At 33.0% G+C, this 24,977-nt stretch overlaps 1 protein-coding gene across 9 annotated transcripts in view; it reads right to left on the bottom strand.

The window, feature by feature from the left end:
* Window positions 1-24,977, bottom strand: part of C3G (C3G guanyl-nucleotide exchange factor) — a 176,725-nt gene that overhangs the window by 46,051 nt on the left and 105,697 nt on the right. For 3 of the 9 annotated variants that reach the window (XM_088271747.1, XM_088271748.1, XM_088271749.1), the window contains exon 1: window positions 18,571-19,163. The exons of the other annotated variants lie outside the window; for them this stretch is intronic. The gene's annotated coding sequence lies outside the window, so the exon portion shown is untranslated. Of the gene's footprint in view, window positions 1-18,570; window positions 19,164-24,977 lie in introns of those variants that run through there. 9 annotated transcript variants of the gene reach the window in all.

The following is a 24,977-nucleotide window of genomic DNA, read 5'->3' as shown; positions in this document are numbered from 1 at the left end:
TACTGTACTTTAAACCCTTTTTTAAAATATTTTTTTAGATATCATTTATATAGTACCAACTCCCTAATCCGAACTTAAATCGTGCAGTGGGTTGTTCGGATAAGGGGGCCGTCCGAGTTTTTGAGAAAAATTATAGAAATAAAGGAAAATTCGGATTATGAAAGTGTTCTTTAACTACATTTTTATTTAGGTACCGAATGAATACTTTTATTTTGTACCTATTCAAAATAAAAATAACAAATAAGTACATTGGCGGGCTTGTTGCTGAAAAGCAATATTTTCCAACCAACCAAAAACAGACTAGTGATTATTGGTCAAAATGTTTGACACCTTATATAGCTGTTTGCAATCAGAGGGTAGATAGTACTTGGACATTTAAAAAATGTACCTTTGGTTGACATGAGTAGTTTATATTTAGCAGAGACCGAAAAATAACCCCTAAGGGCGATTGTTCACTACCCGGAATTTGACCGTCCGGCAGTCCGGTTTTGAAAAATGAAAGCGACTACGGCAGTTTAGCGTGATCGAATTTACGCGCAACGTGTTCACGCACCGATCAAGAACTCCGATCCGAAAAAATATGGACAAAAGTACAAGCCAATCCAAGCCAATTATCGTTTTAAAACGCTAACTGAAGTGCCGGACGGTAAAATTCCGTGTAATTCCGTGTAGTGGACAAAAGCCCTAAGAGGAGAGACACATATTTTTGAACATGGATTTGGACGCACGAAAAATGTTGGGAAATTGGTACACGTTGAAAAAAATGCAGCAGCCTGTAGATGGATGGATTTGGCCGCTTCCGCCACAACGCGCGGCAGGAACGTTGGCGCCATCTGGGAGCGTCAATAGAACCGATGCTCGCTGAATATTTATGGCCCATCAACGCGCGAGCGATACCAGTAACTAGTAGCTGGTAGCTGGCCATCGCAGGACGATGCTGGCCGGCTCTTGTTGCCTGTCCTAGGCGTGAGCATCATAGTGCTACATCTCCCACTCGCGGATTCGTACCCGAAATTCGTGCGCGGTAGCCGACGCGCTAACCACTACCCTACATTTTCTGTTTTGGTTTTTTTAGGGATGAACTTCATTAATTTATGGAATAAAATAACAACTTTGTAATTTTTTCCACATGAATTTTATTTGACCAGCAACCGGTTTTCGTCGTAATCGACATCAGACTGTCGGTTACAACGAAACCCGGTTGCTGATCAAATAAACTTCATGTGGAAAAAATTACACAATTGTTATATTATTCTATAAAATGCAATTCCACCGAGAAATGTCAGTACGAAACTAAAATCATGAATTTACTGTGAACTATACTCTTCCACTTTAATTTTGAACAGATATAAACTAAATATGCTATAAATCCTTGTACATAATAGGCAAGGAAAATTTTCCGAGGCAACTAACAAGTATGTAAAATATAATGCAGTTTTATTTTCGTCTGCATTGCAAAATAAGTTGAGAAAAAATGCAAAATTTTTCTTTTATAGGTTATTACTATGACTATACGATGTTCCGATATGATTCGTCATAAAAACGACGTTTTCGGCAGGAAGGGCATAATAATACAATATGTTATGTCGACAGTTCCGAGCAATAACAGTATTATCTACAGTGGATGCGTTATGTACGAGCTAGCGAGAAAGCTCAGACGTATTTAGATGAGTCACAAAGAGGACATTCAGAGGAATTCCCCCAAGAGATGATAACATACAAATATTGCATAGGTAAGGGGAATAATCTACTCGTACCTACGAGTTTAATTTGATGTGAATGTGAAAAAATGCAGGGATTGTTTTCGCGCTATTATCGTCATATATATATTTTTTAATTCAGTGGTAAATATTAACGTGATAGGAATAAGAGTTATTATATTTATTGTTTTTAAATCAAATAAAGATAATTTATTCTGTATAAGATAAGTTAAATTGTATATTATCTTGGTGAACCATAAGTTATTGTGTATAAAATACGATTATTTATTGCGAATAAGATATGTTAGATTGTATATTGTCTTGGTATAACATAAGTTTAACATTATTTATTCTGTATAAGATAAGTAAGATTGTGCATTGTCTTGATATATCGCTGACTCCTTTCAAGAACGTCATAAATGAAAATTCATCAATATTCAGTTGTCCATGTTTTCGGAATGCCCAGAAAATTTACTATATCCCAGCAAAAGAGGTATATTTTTAACTTCATATTTACCCGCTACAGGGCAGAAAGTGTTGTTTTTGCATTTTGAAGAAAAGGTATTGTTTAATTATTTTTTTAAATATACTAAATATTTTTCAAATGGAGAAAAAACCTTCAGGTTCTACCTAAAACGATCTGTTGCACAGTAAAAAGTTCAGTAAGTGGCTTGATATTTATTTTTAATACATTGTATTATATTTTTAAACTTTGAAAACGTTCTCCTGAAAAATCAAGTTTTTTGATTTATGACGTTCTTGAAAGGAGTGAGCGATATCATAAGTTACTGTGCATAAGTAATGATAACTTATTCTGAATAAGATAAGTAACTTTGTGTAATGTCTTGGTACAATATAAGATTATTAAAATAATAAGTATAAATAATGATTATTTAATTTGAATAAGATAAGTAAGATTGTGAATTATGTTGCCATAACATAAACTATCATTATTTATTGTATATACATGGATAAGTAACGTTGTGTATCGTCTTGGTAAAACAGAAGTAATGATTATTTATTCTGAATGAGATATCGCTCACTCCTTTTAAGAACGTCATAAGTATATAAAAAAACTTGATTTTTCAGGAGAACGTTTTTATAGTTTAAAAATGTAATACAATGTATTAAAAATAAATATCAAGCCACTTATTGAACTTTTTACTGTCCAACAGATCGTTTTAGGTAAAACCTGAATGTATTTTCTCTATTTGAAAAATATTTAGTATGTTTAAAAAAATAATTAAACAATACCCTTTCTTCAAAATGCAACAACAACACTTTCTGGCCTGTAGCGGGTAAATATTAAGTTAAAAGTATGCCGCTTTTGCTGGGATATAGTACATTTTCTGGGCATTCCGAAAACATGCACAACTGAAAATTGTCGATTTTTCAAATGGAGAAAATACATTCAGGTTTTACCTAAAAAGATTTGTTGCACAGTTTATTATTTATTTTTAAAACATTGTATTTTATTTTTAAACTTTAAAAACGTTCTACTGAAAAATCTAGTTTTTTTTTATTTATGCCGTTCTTGAAAGGAGTGAGCGAGATGACAATTCCTGGCGCTATAAAACGGCGAAAGGAACATCTGAAAGCACTGATAAGTCATAATACATTACGAGTATTGCAATGAGCCGCGCGCCCGAATCAAAATAGACTCGGTTGTCATAAAGGCTCGTCTGCGAATTTCTCGATCCGAGATCAATTTCCTCCGACAAATCTGGTAGAAATTTCTCCAAACTTTCGTGAGCATTTCAAATTACAGAGATTCTTTGACCCCTCTTAGTATCGCCGTTCAGGACGAGACTGTCACTCGGTAAAAAGTGCCAAATCAAACGGATGGCCAGGCAACTAGGGAGGGTTGCGGGAGTGTGATTTTCTACCGAGTGCCGCGACTTATTGACGGTTCACCTTTCAACTCGGGACCATATTCGGAAGGGGGCAACCAACTTACGGCAGGACAGAAATAAACTATGTCTCTGTGCCTGATTTGCAAGGAGCGAGCGCCCCTGCAAGTCAAAAACATTGACAAAAAGGGCCAATTCGTCCAAGTAAAGTTAAACATTCTAGGGGTTATAATTTTTACCTTTTGAATTGGTCGCTCAGCGGTTATTATCGCGGTTGACGGATAAAGCCATCGGTTCGAAAGCTGATAATCATTATTCAGAATACTCTGAAAATGAACTACAATGAACTTGTGACGTATTTTTCGTATTTACCTTCCCTATCCTTACTATCCTACCAGCAGACAAGCCTCTAAAAGTAGAGGCTTCGCGGTTTATTCCTTAACAAAAACTACAAATATGATACTAAAATAACTTGTATTTTATTAGAGTAAAAAATATTTAATTTACCCTCGACTGGTCCCTGAAGTGCAGCAGTGATCACGTTGCCTTCATGTAAGTAACGATTAAGATAACACTGCGTCAATACGATGCAGTGCCCTATGCTAACCAGCTTCCATCTTCGGGTCTAAATATAAACTGAATATAATTTTCCTTCTACAATATCATCGTGTCTTACCACCACAAAGTGAATGCCGAAACTATACCAATAAAATTAAATTCGTAACTAAAAACATGAAGTGTGAAATGTAAAAAATGAGAATCTAATATTTTTTACTAGGTGTAAACATTTTTTAGGAAGACAGATCAGTTAAACAAAAAAAACACATAGACAGCTGTTCGATTAGAATACTTTTTTTTATCGTTTCGCGAGAGTTGAATGGCCGACCTCTCCGGCGATAGTCAGATAGTTTACTACTTGGCAAATAACTTTTATAACCTGTAAAAACCTACTAGGGTAAACAAAATCATTCGTCATATCAATGTTGACGGAATGTCAATTCATAATAAGGAGAATTCTCAAAATACGTTTAACTATCAATTCAAACACAAGTAAATACAAACGATATAGCAAACGAAGCTATTTGAACGAACGAAGCTAAACGAAGTCATTTTTCTCCAAAGGAGTCAGGAGTCTTAATAATTGGCGGGAATTTAAGAGTAGATACATGAATGCGGAAGAGGCGAAGATTGTTTGCAGACAGGTTGGCGTGACGTTTTTTTCTCTTTATCTATCCCAGCGGAGAAGCGGCTTAATGGTTAGTTAGTAAGTTAGCTAGAAATAGGAATTTTTAAGTTATCCACTATTTTGTTTCTCTGTTTGTTAATCAGAGTGGTGTGGCGTTCTACTCTATCTGCCTACCCCTGCGGGCAAGCAGCGTGATATATTTTTTTAACATATCCCTATGTGAAGTATATGGAGTCCAAAAACTGTCTCCAGGCTTTTCCATCTACTGCCAGCTCCCTTGTATCTTCCCAAGTCAAATCCGCGTCCCGAAGTTCAGACGAGAGCTGCCGACGATTTATTTTAAGGAAAGCATTCACGAGATATGTAACAAATTACCAGGTTAACATGACCCGCGAGAGGTCGAGATGGATAATTATTAATTAGGATTTCCCCTCAGGCATACCAGATGCCCCGCCGCGCGGTGAACAGCACAGCTAGCCGCTAGTACCTCTCCCCTGGTAGCCATCAGTGTACAAGACTAGTGTTGTTAGTAATCGTGTGTCGATCGGTTTTACTATCGGAAATTGTAATTTCACTGCATTAAACTGGACAATTGTTTGACTTTTGACCCCGGTGAAAGGAAAATTAACTGTTCAGAAAGAAAAAGCAAACAGGTTGTGATTTTTTCAATTTTACATAGTGCCACGAGCTTGCAAAGACAGAGTGGTGTGGCGTTCGATTCTCTCTGCCTACCCCTGTGGGGAAGCGGCGTGATGGTTGGTTAGTTAGTTAGTTAGCCACGAGCTTAATACTGGTAAAGCCTATTGCGAATTCATTGCTCGAAAATTTGCCTCTTAATGACGCTTGAAAAAAATAATTTGATATGTAATCCAGCGGTCGAACGGTCCTTGTCACCGTGTGTTGTTTATGTTTATGTTGTTTATGATATTTGATTTATTTCACTCCAACTACTGCGCACCACAACTGTGTGGAAGCGAGACATCAATTTCTTCCGATCATTCACGCCACGATTCGCGCGGTCGACTTGGAATCATGCTACAGAGACGATATGTTTGGAAAGAAGAAGACACTTTCAATGGGATTTTATTGTCATCACAGACAGCGCGCCAAATCTACCCCGTGACGTCACTGTGGCGTCACAGACCAGACAATGACACAGTCCAATTACTTGACCAGACGATGGTGGTAATCACAAAACCACACCCGGATGGGTCACACCGCCACACTCGACCCAGAGGGTGGACAGGACACGGAACTGAAGATGCGATAGCATCATGTCGATGTGTCGAGGTGCTAAAATGAAATGATGCTAAAAGAATAAGAAAAATAAGGATGTGCCGTCGTGGGATGAAATCACCAAACTTGTAAAATAACACGCTATTATTTTTAAGTGCCGAAATAAATGGCAGCGTAGTGATTAGCACGTTTGACTAACCATTTAACATTTTTTTACAAAGACAGACGAGATTGGAATATTGAAATCTTTCATGGACACGATATTTGAATGGTGAAATGCTTTTGGAATAATGATTACGATTTCACTTCTTAAAAATTCATTTTGTTTAGTTTTTTTCTTTCTTCTTGTGTATTATGTTATCGCCATTTAAAAATTATATTAAAATGATAAATATGTATTTAAAAAAAAAACTTCACCGATAAACCCATCAAATGGCTGGTTGGATCTTTGCAAAACAAATAGATTCCTTAAATATTTAAATAAATAAAAACGACAATATTCGTTTGTTCAAAATCTTAAATCTCTCAGAGGTATTCACAGACTGCTTTAATTTTTTTACACAACGTTGCACTAAAATTCGCGCATGTTTATATATGTGTCAGGTATTTTTTTTTACCTTAGACAGGAAAAAAATATATTTCTAGACAGCAATGGCAGCACCATCTGTTGAAAGTAAAAGCAACAGACGCAATACTAATAATGGCTCATGGCAGACGGGGTGCTTCTTGACAGCTGCTAAAATATTTAATACCTAGAAGCACAGACCGGCACAGACGGAGCATCGTGCAAACTAGGAGACCTTAGAAGCATAGACGAGCCTTAAAGGAGAACTAAGATCTATAGTAATCAAGAGAACATTACACATACCTTTTATTTTTACAATGACTCAATTTGAATGAAGACGATGATGGAATAAGCTAATTTTATAATGATAAGGCGCGTCAGAGCAAAAGACGATAGCGGTTTTGTGGTCAAGTATAACGATTCTACGCGACGTGAAGAAATATTGATTCATCATGAATAAAATACGAGTTTGTATTTCAATCAAGAATCGACCTATTGGTCGATTGATGCCATCGGTTGAATTTTCTGATACACATACTATTTATTCATTAAAATTTTAAGTAATGTTTTGATTTTTTTTTCTAAGTAAATTATATATAAATTAATTGTTTTTTTTTTAAACCTATTTAGACGCGTGTTACGATGCATTCGACATCAATATCAAACACCGTGTTTGATAATAATTCTGAATGCATCGAAACACGAGTCACAACAGATTTTAAGAAATAGTGGAATTTACAAAGCAAATATTTTTTTTTTAAAATTAGATACTTCCACAAAATGGCTTGTCGAATGAAATAATTATATGACATTTTATAACAATAACAATATGCAACTACGAAATCACTCACGAACGAGTGATTATTAGCATTTTTATACTATGAAGGCTTATCATAAAAATAAAAATAAAAATGCTTCTATGATTTTTTAATTTGAAAAAAATGTGATAAAATCTATTTAATATTCTCAATTATTATCTGTTACGTTCGAAGAGCGATCGAAATGTAATATTTTCATAGAAATATATTTTATCATAAAAACTTCACTGGTATATTTATGAGGATGTTAAAGACCTAGTATTTAAAAAAAAACTATATTAATTTTCAAAGAAAAGTGTTACGCTTATCAAAATAGTATGTAAATGATATTTGATTCGTGGTTTTCCAATTTTTATATTTATTTTTCAATACATCATTAGCAAATAAAGAATTTATGGTAAAATTATGTACGAAAATAGTGCGTTGCTAGCCCCTTAAAGTAATAACAGCCTACGCAAACATGAACACAAAATTCCTGAGTTCAAGTTGGTTCATTCTTTATAGCGGATCATCATAATAAAAGCGTATTATCTCACTTACCTCGTTTTATCAAAACACACCTAAAAGTGATGTAATGCATTTGTGAAACATTCTTAAACTCTACCGTAAGGCTCACTAACTAAATTGTTCAATTGAAGCAGGTTTTGGTTATTTTTTAAAGTAAAAAACCCACAAAGCCTCAATTTTGTGTCTTGTATGCAGAAAGGATAAGAAAGGTAGATGTGAAAGATACACCGTAAAGAAATAGACCAAATGGGAAAAATAAAAATAACTTAATTTTGCAATTGGTTGAAATCAAACTAGCGACGTAAGTTTCTTAGTTGAGCGTATACCCCGTATACTACGTTAATATGCCTGTCAAATTGTTTATGTTTTTTTAAAGAGAAATATTTGTGTTTTTATTATTTACATAAATATTTTAATTTCATACTATTTCTGTAAGCCTATGCAGTTCATTATTAGAAATAGGTATCAAATTGTGGTAGAGTAGGTTCGAACCGAAAAACTCTGACACTAACTCAAGAGTCCACGACACTAAACACGGGACCACAACCCGATACTATTTGATGAGTGTAGAAAGAAAAACAGCAGTGTGCACAAATCGGTTTTTTTCTCTTCTTTTTCTTAGGATATAGTTTTTTTTAAGAAATCTGTTTTTTGCGGAACCTAACCTCTGCATGAAAAATGCACCATCTGACAGAATTCAGAAAACGTCTGAAACATTTCTTTACCATTTGTGGAGGTCCTCACCAAAACGTTAGACATACATTATAAATTATTTTAAGTTATCAGGAATTCTATCTCGTAAAATTGTTAAGTTTTGGTGCAGTTTAATGATTTCATATAATACATAAATTTATTACATTTATTACATTTCATATAATACATTTAATGATTTCATGTTTTAACACAAGATTGGTCACGTTTTGTTGCAATTTTAATTATGGTTTCGATTGAATACAGTAAACAGAACAGATTTGCATTTAAAGAATTTTTGTGCAATATTGGAAATGAAGTATTTTGTATTTTTTTGTATTATATATTTACACTTTTATTCTAGTTCTACTTCTTAAAACATCTATGGTATTCTTGCCAGTGTTTATGACCAAAATTATATTGTTTACACACACACAGGCCATGCCTCTGTGGGATCTTTTTTGTATTCATATTTTTTTTGTGTTTATATCATGTTTGTATAATGCAAAAGAATTTAAAATAAAAAGAAGAAAAAAACTTTTTGGTAAAGACCTCCACACATTGGAACCCTATGATTCTATCAAATCATCACCCCCTCAAACCATCTCCCAATCCCCCATGTTGATAATGAATACTAGTTTTTTTTACCCAATAGAACCACAGTAAAAAAACATCAGCACTTTATAGTTAACACGTTATCTTTTTACGGTAATTTCCAGCCCATCTATCAATCATTGCATTTTTTTTAAACGTAAGATTGAAGTGATACGGCACTTTGACATTACAATGTTCACGTGCTGCGTTTATACAAGTCACTTTCCAATTTCGCATGCACCAAAGTACGAGAAAACTGAAGACTTCAAGTGAAAATTACTGCTATTATAATTAAAAATAGTTAATTCTGTCAGAGATATAGACTTCTTGATATTTTAAAAATTATCATTAATCCCTGTCGTCATTTAAGTTAAGTGAATAATAAAAAAATAAAAAAAATCTAGTAGTTAAAAAATTTTACAAAAAGGAAAAAAATCAGGTGTTTCTATGTGTAGGACACATCATGTGCATATAAAATTATAATTACAACAGTGAATAAGTTGACCAGTAAAGATTCCGTATTTAGATACTGTATACAACTATAATGTGCAATACGACTGTATATAGTCACAGTTCGAAGTATAAAGTACAAAGTAAAGAGTGCAAAATATACAATGAACTGTATGGAGTAAATATATTCAGGTCAAAATTGAATAAATTATGAGGTATAAGGTATTACGTTTATATCCAAGGGATAATGTAGTAAAAACAACTGAAAAATTGTCAATTTTGAAGAATTTGTCGAATATTTTTCATAAGTTTATTTTTAATCTGTTCATCTTAAAAACATGCAAATCTGTAAAAATATAAATTATCTGTATAATATGAAAATCGAATAAATGTTTTTTTTTATTATTATTTAGATTTATTATATATAATTTATTGATTCAGCATTAACTTTGGGGAATTACATAAAGATTAAAAAAAAACACTTGTATAATACCACTTTAATGAGTTTAATTTCATTACACACAACCAGTACAAAAAACTACAGATGTTTTCATCTACAGGTAAAAAGGTTTTACTTTTTACCTGTATTTAAAAACATCTATAGTTTTAGAAACTAGTCGTGTGTAATGAAATAAAACTCATTAAGTGGTATTACATAAGATTTATTCTAAGTCATGTCTGTTTTTTAGCGTATGGTATAGCGCCCCATAACCAACTATAGATACCTACAAACATGGCTTGGAGAAACTTCAAGAAACAACAAAATGGCGCTACCTTTGATAGTTCACACTATTGTGGCATTATCAATAATGAGTTATATGAGTACACATCGCAAAGTCCAGTATATCTGCCGTGTTACATTAGTAAACGAAACAGAATAATTCAAAATGATTCATGTTCCGATCAATTCATTTATGCTGACTAAAAATATTAAAAGCGTTACTAGTCATAACAAAGATAGCTGTTTGTTTTAAAATAAAATAAATTAATGAATGGTATAAAGAAATGATTCACAATCAGACCGATCGCATTACTGTTGATAATGCCTGTGGTCAGTGATGGGATTCAGCCGGTTCGCTAGAAATTTTTAGAGCTCGCCGAACCGGTCTTTAACCCTATATTGTCACACAATATTCCGATTGAGATCATGTATCGGAGCACGCTTGGTTTACTTGGTCCGCCACGGTGTCAAAATATTTGAACCTCACGAAGAGAAAAAAATATAGGAAAGATGAAAAAAAAATAGTGGAAAAATTCTTAAGTTATTGCACTTAGTAAAAAGAATATTGTGAAGATATACGCTTTAAAAAATGTACAATCAAACAATGTTTCCTTTCTATAATTTGCCGGTCTCCCACAGGGCCAGAAAATTTTAATACATAAAAAACTATTTTTTATGGGGTGGGGGGGGGGTAGTACCTAAAGGGCAAACCGGTTCATGAAAATTTTGAAATCCATCACTGCCTGTGGGAAGGATGCTTCGTCTGCTGATGATGATAGCCTACCAAGAAAGGAGGATATTTTTCATTTAGGATTTATAGATTCAGGCAATTCCTCTTTGATTATGTAAATTGACAGTATAAAACATGATGAAATAAGGAAGGAATGCAAAGCTGAGGTAAGCATTATCGATACAATTAAGAAAGGTGTGTTGAGATGGTTTGGTCATGTGGAACGAATGACTGAGGAAAGAACGGTAAAACATATTTATGAGGCGAATGTAGTTAGAAAAAAGAGCAGAGAAAGACCGAGAAAAACTTGGCACGATCAAGTATGTCAAATTCTTGAAAGCGGTCAGGTAAGGAGACGAAAAAATCGGGGGTTTGTATCAGGAGATGCATGAACATGGAAGAGGCGAAGATTTTTTGCAAAGACAGATTGGTGTAGCGTTATATTCTCTCTGCCTACCCCTGCGGACAAGCGGCGTGATGGTTAGTTACTTAGTTTACATATGTATCTGCTCTGCATCGTATTGACGCAGTTTTAATTGATCCTCACTTACATGAAGGCAAGGTGATCAATCCTGCGCTTAAAGTACCAGCCCAGTGTAATACTAATTTAATGTTAGAGTGAAAATTCACTTTATTTTGACCCCCTCGGGAATCGATCCCGGGGCCTCCAGAACGGTAGATAAACGCGCTAACCATTACACTACGGATGTGGACAGTAGTAAATTTACTGGAAATAAATATTGTAAATTCTATGCTCGTATTAAAAGTGGGAAATCCACCGGTACAACTATAATTTGCGGTTAAACATAATAAAACCACAAAAATAATGGGTTTATCTTCTCATGTACTTTTTTATTTATACACTGTACGAGATATCAAAATGTAGTACTCTAAATACAATTCAAAGCGTAAGTAATCTATTTAAATAAAAATGTAAATTTTCGTTTGTTCAAAATCTTAAAACATTTACATTTCAGTGTACATAGATAAATAATGATACTAATGAGATGGTATGGGCACATAGGAACTACATATAGTAAACCAGGCGATCGCCATGGATCTTCCTCGAAAGACATCTAGAGGAAGACCAAAGTATTCATGGATGCTGCAGAAAGATAACATGATTCGAAGGCATGGCCTAGGTGACGTTGTCTATGATAGAAAGACCTACAACCTGAGGACGAGGAGAACTGGCCTATACAGTCTACAAAGACGATAAGTTGGGATGGAGCCAGAAAGAAGAATAGATAAATGTGTCGGGTTGTAGTTCCGTGGTTAGTGTCGCGGACTCTTAAATCAGAGTTTCTCGGTTCGAACCCACTCTACCACAGTTTGATACCTATTTCTAATAATGAGCCGCTTAGGCTCACAGAAATAGTATGAAATTGGAATATTTGTGTAAATAATAAAAACACAAATATTTATCTTCTAAAAATAATAAAATACAGTGGCTTGCATAGAGTTTTTAATCAGGGTAGGCAGTAAGAAAAACAGCATTCTGTTGTTGATTTATTTTAAACTTATCTGTAATAACTCTAAATAATGCGTATTTTGTCCCGGAGAAATAACTGAGAAAACTTATAGTTTTTTAAATAAATATTTTAAAATTATTACTATTATCACAGTTTCCCATATTTTTTCAATTCCATTAGGGTAGGCACTGCTTATGTGCCTATATGAAATGCACGCCACAGGATAAATAATGATACTACTAGCCAACGTGTCATGCAAGTTATTTTTTCTCTTTAATATATATTATACGGGTACTTGAAGATACCAGAATAGACAAATCGCATTCTACACTTCTGACTTACTGAACACGTACGACCATTATTATTTATAGTGTACAATAATCATTTCAATGTATAAGAAGTTAAAATTATAAACCTGCCTACTCGACTCTCGCTAGATCCAAATGTACGTACTTAAACAAACTTCAGAGGTTTATTTTTTAGATGGGAATTGCATTTATTATTTACCTTGCTTATTATGTACAAGGTTTATAGATCATTAAATGGATTTTAGTTTCTTCTAACTTAATAAAGATGTTTTATTTAAATATGTGTTGGGAACAGGAGGGATAATCTATTGTGGGCCAATCAGGAACATCTCATTATTTGCTCAATGCTGGGAGGAAACCACGTAAAACTCCTCAGGAGAAGGCGGACTGTAGTCTGTCATTAACAGACCTTCCGTTCCACTAGAAGAGGGTTCGGCATTTTGTGTCCGAGCTTGGTTTACGTTACCAAGGTCAAAGTATTCGACATACCTGATCATGCCTAATTTTTTCTAATTACATTCGCTTCATAAATTTGTTTTACCGTTCTTTCCTCACTCATTCGTTCCACATGTCCAAACCATCTCATCACACCTTTCTTTATTTTATCTTCTTCTTTTTCTTCTTCTTGGTATAGGCCTTGTGGCCTGTTTTTAACTGGGACTAGCCTCCTGCGATGTCGATTCCCAGCTGCCGATCCATCTCTTTGGAGATCTGCCCGGGATTAGTCTACCTTGGAGTTGGCCGTACATTGCAATGTGGGGGAGTCTGGGTGGTTCCATTCTTCTCACATGCTCATACCAGTGTCTCGTTCGTTGACTATCCCCCGTTTTATCGATAACCCTTATCGCAGACTTGCATTCTTTCCTTATTTCAACGCGTTTTTTTATTGTTTCGATACATTTTTTATCCAAACACCACCAAAAGACATGCGAGTAAAGGTGGATATGATATAGATAATCCTGACCAAATTTACAGTGCTTCTCGCTTAGGCCGTATTCTGACTTGTTGATATTACACATTTCTCTGCCCACGCGAGATCTTGGAAAGGCGACCCCCCCATATAGGATTGACCCGTGTATGGTCCAACCTGCCCACTGCATTCGCGACTTGTGACAATAACAACAAAGAAACAGGCTCTGACTAATGAATATGCAGTTCCTGCTAAAGTATTAAATGTACCGGCAATACACTGTACTCCCATTTATGCAGCAGATACGTTCTATGTAAAAAAAAGTGTACTAAAATAAATAAATAAAATTTTGTGGACAGGTTTTCCATGTATTAACAAAAATCAATCCAGGATATCCAACTAACTAATTAACTATTTTAAAAAAAATAAAAACTTGAATATACCACTTGATAAGTTTTAATTTTTACCAGAAGATGAAAACATCTGTAAGTTTTTGAAACTAGTGGTATATTAAAGTGTTTAATGGGTATATTCAAGTGTTTAATTTTTTCAAAATAATCAACATGTCATTCCACATATTTAATGCCGAATCAATAAATAATATAACCAATTAACTGACCACCACGCCGCTTTCTCGTAGAGATAGGCAGAGAACAGAACTCAAATTGAATCTGTCTAATTTTCCTCGTAAATCGTATTGACGCAGTGTTATTCTGATCGTTACTTACTTGAAGGCAAGGTGATTACTCCTGGGCTTCAGTGACCAGTCCAGGGTAATATGAAAAAAATATGAGAGTCTAAAATCACCAATATCTATTTTAAATTCATTCATTGATTCCGCAGTCACTTTGTGGTAAAATAAGGTGTTTGAAAATGATGCGGAATGCATCGAAATACGTATCACAGTAGATTTTAATAAATAGTGGTATTTACTAAGTAAAACATCTATTTTACCCCCCCCCCTTGGAAATCAAGCTCGGACCTCTAGCACGGTAGGTAAAGACGATAACCATTAAGCTAACCATTACACCAAAGAGGTGGCTCAGCAGTTAGGTCACTATTAATGATATCACGGGTTCATTCACCGACCGGGTCTAGGTTTGCCAATCCGTGATACGGGAGAACTGAAAAAGGTCGATGGTGATGATAACATGTTCGCGTCTCGCCGACGCCTAAAATCGAAGACAAAAGAATTCGATTCTCTCTCCCGTGCAATTGTTTTGATGAATATCAAAAAGGCATATTGAGTACGGCACACATCCGCCTGACTGATTAGCATAATAGAATTCCGCCAATATCGAGACGACCGTGTGTCATTTAGGGATGGGCGACCGAATTAAATAACGACTTATTTAAAATAAGTCGTTACTTAATTCGGTTTCTGAATTCGATTATTTATAAAGGTATTTTATATATTAAAATTATTTTGTGGTATGGTATATAATACTCTCATTATCATTCATCGTTCACTTAAAAACATTAGTGTTTTTAAGTGATATTACACAAAGTGAACGATAAATGATAAGTAGAGTGTTATTTATAAAGGTAATCACGCCAATCAGTGCAAAAATTTGGTTACGTATTGCATATTTCTAGCAACTGATATATTTGAAATTTGATACCAAAAACTTTTATTTATTCACATAACATGATTTGAATATAAAAATAAAACTGTTGAATAGGACCAAAGTAAGTTTATTCATGATAACACGACTGGTTGGAGAACTACAGATGTTCTCATCAACAGGTGAAAATACAGGAATTCACTATTTTTAGTTTGTAGTTCACGAAACTAGTCGTGTTTACATTGATAAAATCAAGCAAGGTATTGAATAAATTGTATTTATATTTAAATCATCAAAAGCTTAAGTTGGACACAAATACAATCAAATAAAAAATAACGAATTGTGTAACTGAAATAAATACACTTACTTTTTTTGTTAATAAAAATGAATATTTTTATTTTTATTGATTTACACAAATGTTTAAATTCAATACTATTTTCAGGTAAGCCTAAGCGCCTTGTGTTTCAAAATGGGAATCAAGTTATGGCAAAGTAAGGGTCGAACTCTAGAGCCTTTGAATCAACGTTCGCGACACCAACCACGGGACCACAATCAGATCTAATTAGTCACATCTCTATTGTCATTTGACTGTGTGCAACTGGAATTCAAAAAAAAAACATAAGTGCAAACATTACTGCAGTAGGTAGAGATGATGCGCATTTATTTGTCCAGTGTTGACGTCAGTCTTTTTGTCAATGTAGCGCCTGCGAAAAGAATTAAGCCGGACCGTGCCTTGTATGGACATGTGATCATAAAAAAACGGTTAATTTTAACGAGTGTAATTATGTTTAGTTTGATTATTTAAAGCGACCGCATATTAGTAAATTGAGAGGGTTTGTTCGAGATGTTTCCGCAACATAACAATGTGTGTTCTTTTAGAATTGGCATCGTTGACAATTTTACATGTAATATTTTATATACCCTGAGCACTGGCGTGCACAAATAATGAATTAGGATAGAAAGTATAGGTAGGTAGTAAGGTAAGCTAGGTTCTACTTACTAGGGTAGGCAGTAGAGGTAGGTAGTAAGGTAAGCTGGTACTACTTACTAGGGTAGGCATTAGAGGTAGGTAGTAAAGTAAGTTAGGTACTACTAATTAAGGTAGGGAAGGTAGGTACTGGTTGCGTTTTTATATGTCAAGCGGATATTTTTTTTTGTGTCAAGTTAGGATAGGCACTGCTTCTCTGCCTATATGGAATACACGCCCCTGATTAATAAACTCTAAAAGTGGTTTATTTCAGAGTTTTATTTTTATATTTAAATCGTCGTATTATTCCACAATGTAAATAAGAAATCAATAAATAATAGAACACATAGTTGACACATTGAAATGTTTAAAATATCCCAACCACGTTTAAAAATAAAATCGACCATATAAAATTGAAATGCTGGTTTAACAATACTGGTCCATTTATGCCAACTAAGTTCAAAGAATACTAAGAAAGGGAAACCTACTAGTACCGAAATACGGCAAATGAATAAATAAATAATATTTGTAAATTTATTAATAAACATAGATATAAAACAAAGAGACGTGGAAGGAGATTGATCTTTCTGGCGTTCATCTGACAGCTTACAGCTTGAAGTAAGCTAACATCTGGAGATCTGGAGACATACCATATTACATACATTGATCTCATCTCACTGTTTTGTGATGCGTCTAGACAAAACCTTAGGCCGACACTTTATATTCAAATTAATTTCAACAGCTTTATCAAAAAGAAAGTAAGGATGTATGTGTATATAAAATTTAGTCCGCCTCCGTAGTGTTATGGTCAGCACGCTCGGCTACCGTACTGGAGGTCCCGGGTTCGATTTCCAGCGGGGGGTCAAATAAATAAAAGTGATTTTTTTCACTGTAATATTTATTCAATATTACCCTGGACCTTAAGCGGACGGCTGATCACCTTTCCTTCGTGTGTTAACGGTCAAGATAACACTGCGATTATGTGATGCGGTGCCCTATGCACCATCGGTTGCGGATGAGAGTTTGAAGAAGATGAAGTATAAAGAATATATGTATACAAGATGTATATTACTTGTAATATGTATTTATGCATATTTCACGACGAATAAAAAGTTTTTTAATACTTGCGAAGCCGATAGCAAAAATTTACGAGATTAAAATGCGATAGTGAAAGTGGATGAAAAGTTAAACAGCTTAGATATTAATTAGAAAGTAAGAGTAGATAAATGCTACATAAGGTATATACACACTTGAGGTATTTTTTTACGAAAATGGCGCTATATAAGTTATCCAATTTTATTATTATTATTATTATAACACTAATAACACGAATACTTACTATTACGCCGCTCCACCGCAGGGGTGGGCAGAGAGAACAGAACGCCACACCACTCTTTCGTGTTTAGCTTTATTTTAGTATTATTTCGACTCTCTACTAAGTAGACCTTTTCACTTTCAAGTACCGTAGAACGGGGCTACTTGAACATTGATGTGTTACTTGAGCCCAGTACAAAAAATATTTATATCTGTATATAGTCTACAATAATGAACGTATCGACATGATTCGTTGTTTTCCTGACAGGTGACACTCATTGTCACGATACGTTCATTATTGTAGACCAAATACAGATTAAAATCTCTTTTTTTGTACTGGGCTCAAGTAATACATTAAAGTTCAAGTAGCCCCGTTCTACGACATTTGAAAAGCTTGATATAAATTAAGTTTTTTTCGGTCTTCCTCTGATCCTACATCCAACTACAATTGCCTCATACATCTGTTTAATCGTTCTTTTATTGCTTATTCGTTCCACATATCTAAAGCATATCAAGACATCCTTCTGAATTTTATCGATAATACTTATCTCAGCCTCGCATTTTTTCCATATTTCACAATTCGAATATCTTTATCATGATACATCGTTTTGCCGCACATTGTCTGAGAGATCGGATTTCGAATACATTCAGTCTACTTTAATCGTTCTTTTGCCAACTTCATACTTCGATACATTAGAGTTAGTACCCGGACTTTGATGTGTGCTGCCAGTTTATTTTTTTCTGATTTCAGTCTCTTATTTTTTTCTGATTTCTCTCTGCATTGACACTCACTTTCCTTTCTATGATATGTATATCCACTATCAATCTTTCCATCCCTAGTAGACAACTTATTTCCCAAATATACGAAACCATCTACCTTGTGTACAGCAATTGGTTCACTATATGTAGTTGATTGGTTTTAAAAAATACAATTGATAAAATAAGCTACAAACATAATCACAAATATTTTTAAATTTTTAACCATACCTTGAGGTTTGAGAAAGATCGGAGTGAAAGAGATTTATACACTATCGAAAACACTGGATATTTAAAAAATTGTCTGGTTGAAAATAAAACGTAAAACACAAATATCTTCACCACAAAACTATTTCCGACACAGACTTCGACATGAAAACCCAGTCGTACAACAAAACACTACACAAAACTGTCAACAATGATTTTTTTTAACTGAACTAAACTATACTTCCAACCCGGTAGTTGAATGTTCATTACCGCAAAATCACACAAGTTTTTTACAAAATTGTATTTATATTCCATACAAAAATGTCACTTTGAAAATAAAACGTAATACACAAATATCTTCACCACAAAACTATTTCCGACACAGACTTCGACATGTAAAACCAGTCGTACAAAACTACACAAAATTGTCAACAACGTATTTTTTTTCAACTGAACCAAACTTTACTTCCTACCCGGTAGTCGAATGTTCGCGACCGCAAAATTACACAAGTTACTTGATTTATAAATTTGTATTTATATTTCATACAAAAATGTCACTTTGACAGCCGGAGCGCAGCTTGACGCGCGTGCACCCCTGGCGCCGGTGGAACGAGACTGAAGTTGTGTTGTTATTATTATTATTAGCTTGTGTAGTTTCGTGAGACGTGCGTCGCGGCGCTGCGAGCGTTCCAGGGGTTCACAACCAGTGGAATCAAACAAAAATAATTCAAATGTTAATAATGATAACTCGTCTTTCGACGGAAATACATTTTTTATCGCTATAATGAATAGGAAAGTGACGAAATTTGGGGATAGGTTTGAATGAAGGGAGACTGCATCATAATGTTTTCAGACATTTGTTTTAATAGAAAACCCTTTACTTGTCAATCATATATTTAAAGTCAAATTAAAATTCAGCAATTTTATTAATTATGAAGTGTTACAGAGTGGATGTGTTTTCACCTTTCATCAGATATATTTAAAAAATAGATTTAATAAAAATGAATGATATTTTTTTGAATTAAAAATGAATAATAAAATTGCAGGTACAAAAAAAAATATTCATGAATTATATGTTCTGTATCATCGACATTTACATGCAGAAAAATAGTGAGGGACGAACTCTTAAAAAATTATAAAGAAATAACATTCTTATTATTATATGCAGAGGCTGGCTTTATAAAAAGGCAGAAAAGCAGTGCCTATCCTGGATTACTCGCGTTCCATATAGAAACGGGACCAGTGCCTACTATGCCTTATCCTTACCCAACCCTACTGCCTACCCCGATAAAACTCTGTGCACGCCACTGCTTGTATGTATTGATGTAAAAAAATAATTAATTTTGCCATTTAAAATATTTATAAACGAATATACAAAAACGGCGCTACATAAATTGAACGTTATTTTTGTTATTAAAAGTAACAAACGTTATTACAAAATATCTGTTCGGTACGTCACGATATTATCGCGTAAGATGTGTTCATCATTCGCGATGACTTATAACACGAGGGAATGCAAAGCATTTTCTATGACACTACGCGAGTACACACTGTGGAGTGATGAAGATATACACGTCCGACCTTGCTGATGAACATTACTCAGTACGCTTTGTGCACATGTTATTTACATATAACGCACGATTACAGAAATAATCTTGCTACTTTTGCCAATATCGTTACTCACCCTCATAATTTGGAAGGCTACTCATAGTACGCTAATGGAAATGATCATCGTTAAATGGATATATATATATATATATATATATATATATATATATATATATATATATATATATATATATATATATATATATATATATATATGTATATATGTATATATATATATATATATATATATATATATATATATAAATATATATATATATATATATATATATATATATATATATATATATATATATATATATATATATATATATATATATATAAATATATATATATACATATTTATATATATATATATATACGTATATATATATATATATATATATATATATATATATATATATATATATAAATATATATATATATATATATATACATATATACACATATATATATATATATATATATATATATATATATATATATATATATATATATATATATATATATATATACATATCCGCCTCCGCAGTGTAATGGTCAACACGCTCGGCTACTGTTCTGAAGGTCCAGGGTTCGATTCCCAGGGGGGGTCAAATAAATATAAGTGATTTTTTCACTGTAATATTTATTATATATATATATATATATATATATATATATATATATATATATATATATATATATATATATATGTATATATATATATATATATATATATATATATATATATATATATATATAAATATATATGTATATATATATATATATATATATATATATATATATATATATATATATATATATATATATATATATATATATATATATATATATATATATATATATATATATATATATATATATATATATATATATATATATATATATATATATATAAATATATATATATACATATTTATATATATATATACGTAAATATATATATATATATATATATATATATATATATATATATATATATATATATATATATATATATATAAATATATATATATACATATCCGCCTCCGCAGTGTAATGGTCAACACGCTCGGCTACTGTTCTGAAGGTCCCGGGTTCGATTCCCAGGGGGGGTCAAATAAATATAAGTGATTTTTTCACTGTAATATTTATTAAACACTACCCTGGACTGGTACCTGAAGCGGAGGGCTCGCCTTTCCTTCATGTGTAAACGATCAAGATTACACTGCGTTTATATGAAGCAGTGCCCTATGCACCATCGGGGTGCGGATAAGGGTTTTAATATATATTTATATATATATATATATATATATATATATATATATATATATATATATATATATATATATATATATATATATATATATATATATATTATATGTATAAGTTTTGTACTCGACTCAACCATGCGTGGTGCCGACTCAACTCACATGTGAAACAAGGTGTCAATCAAAGGATATATGCAACGTTTAATAATTTGAGTAGTGAGGTTGTCAATCGTGGGTAGAAAGGTATAAGTTACACGTGTATGAAGTAATCAATTCAAATTCAAACTAGCCTATGGCATATCACAAGCTCTGTAAACACCAAGTCTTGCATGATATTTTTTATTTAAATTTTACTTTGAAAATACCACTATGTTTTAAAATCTAATGTAACACATATTTCGATACACTGTGCATAATTTTCAAACACCGTATCTATTCTTCTTTATTTACATTATTCTTCTTCATTTACGTTGAGATATCAATATAAATAAGTCCTTAGTGGATAAACCCAGATTTATTAACAAAGATTTGGACGAACTCAAAAAATTATTTATTTTTCAAAACATATAATACACATAAGTCATATAATATTACCGATGAGTAATTTCTATTTCTATGTCTGCCTCCGTAGTGTAATGGTCAGCACGCTCAACTACCGTTCTGTAGGTCCCGGGTTCGATTCCCAGGGGGGTTCTAATAAATATAAGTGATTTTCCACTGTAATATTTATTCAATACTACCCTGGACTAGTACCTGTAGCGGAGGGCTGATCACCTTTCCTTTATGTGTAAAAACGATCAAGATAACACTGCGTTATATGACGCAGTGCCCTATGCACCATTTGGGTGCGGATAAGGGTTTATTATTATTATTATTAATTTCTATTTCTCATTATTGGCCATTGGATTAAGGTCAACAAGATTGGAACACAAATAATCGAGTTACAAAAAAGATTGTTTTTAAATAACCAAAACTAACACATGGCAAAATATAAAAACAATAAACATGTATAATAGGCATAAGAAGCATATTTAAAAGAAATAAATGAGAAAAACATAAGGTGAGAAGCATATTTAATATAAACAAATGAGAAAATATAAAAAAATGTATAAATTATCAATAGATATAAAGTGTTCCTATTGGGTTTGTTGAATTGCGAAAAACAATACAAATGCAACGTCTGTGTTCAAGATTAAAGATAGATAGATATGCATTCAGAATTACGGACGGACATTTGAAGATTAATTGCGAGATCTTAGCGGGTGCAGCAGTACACTTCTTACTGCTCGCTGCTAACCTGTTGGCCGTGAACAATGGCCGAGTAAAAACAATGGGATAGGTCCCCGTGCACACAGAACGGATAGTCAGCAAAAAAGCGCCCGTATTGACTTTAAAAAGAAAATAAAACAAAAAGACATTTTTTTTCGATCTACGAACGAATTCCGTTTCTAGAGATATTTTGATTTACATCTAGTAATAACTTTATAGAATTTATTTCTTGTCCGCCTCCGTAGTGTAATGGTCAGCACGCTCGGCTACCGTTCTGGAGGTTCCGGGTTCGATTCCCAGGGGGGTCAAATAAATATAAGCTATTTTTTCACTGTAATATTTATTCAATATTAACCTGAACTGGTACCTGAAGCGGAGAGCTGATCACCATTCCTTCGTGTGTTTACGATCAAGATAATACTGCGTTTATATGATGCAGTGCCCTATGCATCATTGGGATGCGGATAAGGGTTTGAATGAATGAATAATTTTACATATTTAGATATTTTCATTTGCAACTAGTAAAATTTTTATATATTTTGATATGCATCTAGTAATAATTTTTCGCTTTTAATTTTTACTTCTTATTTTTTTATTTCATTACTTTTGATTGTTTTTTTTATAGATTTGGCGTTTAAATTGTTTTAATTTTTTAGTTAATTTTTTTTATTGTTAAAAAACACATACATAAATTTTGTGACAATTGTCTCGCCTTGTTATGGCATTTTCAAACGAATGACGAAAGTTATTAACGAAACATAGAAACGTGCCATTAAAACACAACATTCCATATGTTACATTGTTAACCGCGGTAAATTGATATCTATGTACGCACAAAGTAATTCCCGGTATAATTGCGGTTGTGGCTGCCCTGCCCTACAGTCATGGCAAACTAGGAAATAAGACACACTTAATATGTGTCGCCTACTTTCAAAATCAGCTAGATCCATGTAAGTCAATTTTACAAAAAATGCAATATTCTCCGGGTAACATTTATGTTTCAAAGATTTGTCTATCTTCAGATAAAATATTATGAAATAGAGAATATTCCCATTTTTTGGAATTCTTTTCAATATATAAAAAAAAAACACGAGACACAAACCGATAATGACGTCATCTTAATTTTTGACCTATCCCCGCTCTCTGATTGGCCAATATGGGTCAGAAGGCAAGTTCCATGAATATAGCGGAATTAGAAATACAACGCTGTTTTTAAGTATTTTTTAGCAGAGTTTTCAAGTATATAAATATTTTAAACACTAAAACCCACAATTGGCATTCCGATAGAGTATTTATTTTTGAATCTCATAAAATTGGATCTAGCGGATTTTGAAAGTAGGCGACACATATATTCTCAATTTATTACAATGTAAACGTAAATTGCGCCTTATGTAAGTAGTAAAAGCACCGTGTAAGTACATATATGCATTTAAGGCCCAATATACGATAAATCGCAACGTTATTTTTTTTAAACCCAGGTAACATTTGACGCAATTGATTTTTTTGCTTAAAATACCGTTTTTGTATTAAAAAAATTAATTTTTATTCCAAACAAATGTACGTTTTGAAGAGAAAAGAATTATTGAAAGGTACAGAAAATACGTATATTCTTAAAAAAATGGGCATACCCACACTAAATAAGGGACATCTTGTGATGCATCACATTCATAGGTAGGTTTGTCTAATTTTAAAACGAAAGAGATATTCTCGAAATATACTTTGTTTTAAATGTATTAAGACACATGTTTTGATGCATTCCGCATCTTTTTCAAACGCCAGTTCAAGCATCAGTTTGAAAATGATGTGGAATGCATCGAAACACGCGTCACAATAGATTTAATAGCGGTATTTACCAAGTAAAATTTTAAAAACATATTTAAATACTTATATCTTTTTAAATTAATGCAATACAGATTTTTAATGATGAGCAGAAGAGCGAACGTTACAAAAGTGTATAAAGTGATGACTTGTATTAATTTTTAAATTTATGTTTTCATTTTTAAATCAAACACAGATTTTTTGAGTCTACTAAGTTGTATTTTACCAAACGTGACTTGTGTAACGTTCGCTTGTCATATTTTCTAAATAAGACACCACAATTATCGAAAATACGCACATGCGCTATTGAGAAAAGAAAGATGTATAGTAACCGAGAGTGGGCAAACATTGTACGCTTTACCCTACAAAGGTGTTGAAATCGCGAGTGGACCGCTATTACGCTGTACCAGCAGTACATAACGAATTGCATACGAGAAATTAATGATTTTATCATAATGTTCTCAC

Source organism: Brachycentrus maculatus, unplaced genomic scaffold (assembly GCF_059751285.1).
Source record: "Brachycentrus maculatus isolate JH-2025_06_01 unplaced genomic scaffold, ASM5975128v1 h1tg000459l, whole genome shotgun sequence".
NCBI lineage: Eukaryota > Metazoa > Arthropoda > Insecta > Trichoptera > Brachycentridae > Brachycentrus > Brachycentrus maculatus.
Note: the sequence above shows the minus strand (reverse complement) of the source record. Positions and strands in the feature narration are given on the sequence as shown.